Genomic DNA, 5,675 nt, shown 5'->3' on the forward strand with positions numbered 1-5,675 from the left:
GGCAACCCCTATATGCTGCCCCTTCCTTCCAGAGTCATAAAAAAAGAGGTGAAAGGAAATAATTCTTCATCCTCACTCATCACGCACACTCTCATCCTGTTTAGAAATGCAAATCAAACAGGAAGACAGAGAATAATATCTGCCAGGATCTGGAAAATGGCAGAGGTTAAGTAGAAAATGATAGAATAAACGGAGTTAATGCAAAGTTTCTTTGTCTTGGTGAGGAAGAGGTCGGTGACGTGGGGAGCAGGGGAGCGGTGGAGAGGGGCTGAGTATTAGACACACATGTTACAGAAAGAGCCAAACATGATTGAAACCAGTTCATTTAAACTCATCTATTAAAGTGTGCTTGCTCCTTTGTTTTTTAAGTTGATGTTGATGTTTATCAAGCTGTTTAGGGCAAAGTCATTAAAGATAATCCTTGGTTTGCTCTGCACAACAAGGAGCAAAGTTTTGGCAGGCGATGGGGAATGAAAGCGTCTTACCGCAGGGCCACGCTGAGTCCTCCGAGTGGGGCCATCCTCAAGTGTGGAAACATGGTGTGTCCGCCATCTAGACTGTGGCTCTTCTGTGCCTATTTCCAGTTTGCCAGGGTAGAGTCTGCCCAGGGAGCCCTTCTGTTTGCTAGGCCCCCTTGGTGTGGCCAAGTTTTAAGAGCTTGTTTCAAGCCCTGAGGCACAAAACATTTTTTAAAGGCCACTCTCTGAGGAATACCAGGAACAGAAATGTAGAACTTGGTTCCATACCACCTCTCAATTTCCTTGCTTGCCTCATGAAAGCAGATGCTCTACAAGGGCAAGCTGGGAATCCCCAGAGGTGGCGGTGCAAACGCTTGGTTTACTAGTAAAATACTGAGTAAAATGGTAACTAGGATGCACCTTTGCTATTCTCAATGCATGTCCACATACATTGCCTCATGCAGTCCCAGCAACCCTGTGAGGCATCATGAAATGCTTTATTTTGCAGATAAGGTTTGGCCGAAGTGCACAGCTAATAAGATCTGAGCCTAGCTTCTGCGTCTCTCAGTCCGTACTCGCTCCACTATGTCACCATAGCACACGTGGAAGAACCCGGGTCGTTCTTCAACTCGGGAGCTCTTGGGAAACTTTGTTTCCAGGCTTTCTTTAGCATTTTAAAATCAACTCAAAAACCTCTATTTTATGACTCCATTAGTTGCTCATCTTTTCATTTCCCTGTTTGCATACCTCCTTCATAGGCTCCATCTAACACCGTTGTCACTGTATCAAAGATTTTCTGTGGGAACTGTGAGCTGCTGAACGAAGAACAGGCATGCATTGTAAAGGCTTTTCTCATAGTTTACTCTGATTTTTCTTTCATTAATAAGTTTTCGGAACTAAATAACAAGCGCACTTTATAAATTAATGTCTTTTCTAATTACAAATTGACATACATATCACATTAGTTTCAGGTGTACAACTTATTGAGTAGACATTTATATACCTTATAAAGTGATCCCCCAAGAGGTCTAGTACCCATCTGACACCACACATGGTTATTTCATGGTTATTAATAACACATGGTTATTACAATGTTATTGACTATACTAGAGGCCTGGTGCACGAATTCATGCCGGGAGTGGGGGGTGGGGATGGGACTGTGGGAGGTTGGCTGGCCACGGGAGGTTGGCTGTGGGAGTGCACTGACCACCAGGGGGCAGACTGCATTCTGGTGGTCAGTGTGTGTTATAGTGACGGATCAATCCGTTGATTGGTCGGAATGGTCACTTAGGCTTTTATATATATCAATTCCCTATGACAAGTGCGTAGTCCGCACGTGCAGAGAGAAAGAGTGGTTGTGCTTCTCGTAGGGCAGTCGTGGGCCTGAGCAATTAGGAGTAGTATGTCCCTCTCACTCTCACGACTGTCCTGCCTTGAACAGTAAATGATCCCTCATGACCAAGCAAAGTGAATCACCTTCTTCACAAGTGGAGGATAAGGGAAGACATTTCTTCTTTGCAAAATTGCTCAAAGAACTTGCCTTCAAAGGTTCTACCAACCTCCCAGCAGCCAGGATGCCTGCTCGTTAATCTGAAGCTGTAATCTGGATATATTGCAATATGCATGTTCCCATTTGATTGACTGCAACCATGAGGGGTGGGGGTGTCCATCATATAGAATGGCATGTTTTCCAAAGGTCATTTATATTTGACTTTGGAGAGCCGCACAGCTATTTTCATACCGTTTTTCTTTGGCAAAAAATATCCTAGACTCTATTCCAGGATCCAATAACATGTTCACAGCTGTACTTAGAGAACTGTTTCTTCATTAAGCTTGGGAAACCCCAAGTTAAACAGGTTTTTAAAATAAATACTTAGACAAGCTTTTAATATTCTAATGTGCTTTGTGCATCTTTAGAGGTGGAGAGATAGGTTATATGGAATGTTTGCCAAATGATTTGACCACAGAAGACAATTTGGGAAAACAGTAACTTAGACTTAGGTCTGGGACAGTATTAAAAATGGTTTTAATAGTGCTTTGTATGTGATAGTATTTAATTAACATTTTAATTGATTTTCATTTCCCACCCACACACTAGCTTAGTGATGAGAAATTGCAAATTAGTCTGAGTAACAGTGTTTTCAACTAAAGTAGAAAGTCTGCCCTTTGTACTCCTAGAAAATTTTAGGAAATCTTACCAGGAAGAGAAGTCATCTAAAGTCACCACATGAAGAATTAATTGTTTAGCTTTGTATTAAAAAAAAATGGTCCTCACAAATTATTCTCATGATATTATCTGCTATATATAGAATAGTAATTGGCTGAAAGTATTGTGAAAAAAAAATCCTACTGTCTTACCTTCAAATTTTCAAATAAGGTTAGATTCAGAACCAATATAATTTATTTGTACATATATGCACTTGTGTGGTGTGTGTGTGTGTGTGTGTGTGTGAGAGAGAGAGAGAGAGAGAGAGAGTGTGTGTGTGTGTCTATGATGCACGCCGTACCTGCCTCAGTGTTATAGCTTTACCACACTTTTGTAACTGTTTGTTACTATTTTGTTATTGTTTTCAGTAAGTCTGGAATAGGGTATGTCTTTTTTTCATCTTGGCATTCCCCAACATCTACACAGTGTCTTCCACAAAAGCACAGACATGATATGGACATGCCAAGAATCTCACAGCATTTTTAGGGCAAATAAGATCACTCATCGTTTTTTTTTTAAATAGTACTCACTGGTCACAGTTGAAGACGACACAAATCTTTAATATGTATGCAATGAAGTTCTTCTTGTCATATCTGTTTTTATTCATTTAGTATAGAAAACTTGTCTTCCACAAATATTTATTACATTGATATCTCACTTACCTGAGGATTAATAGTGAAGCATTTTGGTACAATATTGAATTTCCTTGGCTCCCAAGAAAATTGTGTCTTGTTCCAAATTAAATTTTACAGCTACAAAGCTAAGAAGGCATTATTAAGATAGATACTTCTTCAGTTTTTGTTGTTTTATTTTTATAATTTTATAAGTTATCATTCAACCTATGTTATCCTAAGTGAATTAGAATTTTTCATAGTTATATATATTTACCTTATTCCATCCTTTTTATGTGTAACATATTATTTCTGTTTACTTTGGTTATTAAATTTAACTGTTCAAACTTTAATCTTTATTTACTGCCTCACATTATTTTTAGAATGAGGCTAGTCATAAATAGATATATAAACAGAACAGGTAAATATACTTAAATATTTTTCTTATTAAAACATTTTTCAACCAATTACATAACTACCCTTTCTCTCTCTATCCCAGATATATATATGATTTTTAAAATTTTCTCCAGAAATTCACAAAACTTAGTGACAAATATAATAGGAGATCTAAGTGTGAAACATTTACTCATTTGTGACCATTCTAGATATTTTATCAGAAAATAAAAAACTATTGTGTCCAGCGTATATTCAGTTTAGCTTGAAGAGATTACTTTGAGCTTTGATTGCCTGGGTTTTATAACTTGCCTAATAATTTTCTGCTTAAGATAATAAGAATAATAGTCAGGAGAGTTGCATTAGAGTTGTAGTACTTTTTATGTGCCAATTACATACATGTTCTATTCTACTTAATTCTCTAAACAAGCCAATAAGATAGATGCTATTATTATCTTTCTTTGATATATAAGGAAAATGAGACTGAGAATTTAAATAACTTTCTCCATGTCACCCGACTTGAAAGTTATGGAGTCAGAATTTGAATCTCTGACGGAGAAGCATATAATCACAATCCTAACATATTTTCATAACAGTTTAATTCCCAATAGTTATGCTTTTAATAATCTTTTAAATAGGAGTTTGTTAAGTTTAATTTTTACACTCACAAAAAAATAGAATTTTTGTCTCCTATAGAAAAAAACACAGTTAATATCTATAAATTTGAGGGAAACATTTCCTTTAATTAGCAAGACCCTTTTACTAAACAGAGAAACCAAAGTCAAATTTCTCTTCCCCAATAAAAAAAGTAAATAAATTGAAAAAGTATCGTTCTATAAAAGATTAAGAATAAAATGGCTCATAAGAACTTTATTAATACATTGTTAAATCAGTTGCTAACAAGATTTATTTTTCATTCAGCTGAGAACAATTTTATTTTTCCATGAAATACTAATGCTGGCTAAGTTTGAATTTCTTTCCTTTGGTGAGGGAATTGGATGAATGTGTTAGAGCCCTAGCGTTTGGCAGTAGGTAGATTCAACATCATGTTCACACATTAGGCCCTTGAATTTTATTTTGCAAAGGGGGCAGGGGGCGGGGGACCAATATGCTAAGATCTGGAAAACTCCTGCAAATAGAGATAGCCCAAAAAATCAAATCCATTCATATACTGGTAAAACCAAAATCCTCTATAATCGAAAGGTACTATTTTAACTCCTCAGAAGTACTATTGCATCAAAGTGCTTTACACCTCTGACCCCCTGCTACATCTCAAAGTGGACAGTACCCTGTGCCTCGGAAACATTGTCCCCCGTTTCTTTTTGCATTTGGAATGTGATGCCTGCCAATCTGAGACCTAGGCATTTAAACTTAGGAAGGAAATGATGGAAGCAAAATTTGTCAGACTATAAAATGTATCAATTCTCTCATCAAACTCTGATGGAGTCTCCCACATTATTTATTATGCAGTTACTTTTACTGACATGCTCATCAAGGTTTCTTTTGTGATGTGAGAATTTTGGCATGGGTGGAAAAGACAGGAGTGGAGCAGGGGGAAGGTGGAATGTCACGATATTTGAGACTTTTGAGCCAATACTTCATTCTTGAAACTCTCCCATACTTTCTAATTGGGAACATCAAATCTACGTGTTTGTTCTAAGAGAACTTAGAGTTTACCATGTCCAACCCCTTATGTCCCACTGATAGCCTAAAGGAACGGCCCAAGTCAAACAGGAAGTGGCAGAATCAGGTTTAATTCCAAATCCAATCTTGTGTCCACTCTGCTGTCTTTCTCTGATTACTCTGCCTCTTTTTCCATTACTGGCTTCTCTTCATCTTTACATTGCCTCCCTGAGGCTGGCCTGAAAATGAGCTCCCCAAGTCTTTCCTTCAAAGATGGTTAGATGAGTCCGGGTATTTGCGTTCACCCCACATCTCTACTTCTCATGCCTTTTCACATCTGCATCATACTTCATATGAATGGAATATACCAAAATATGGAGCCCA

This window comes from Myotis brandtii, unplaced genomic scaffold (genome assembly GCF_000412655.1).
Source record: "Myotis brandtii unplaced genomic scaffold, ASM41265v1 scaffold23, whole genome shotgun sequence".
Lineage (NCBI taxonomy): Eukaryota > Metazoa > Chordata > Mammalia > Chiroptera > Vespertilionidae > Myotis > Myotis brandtii.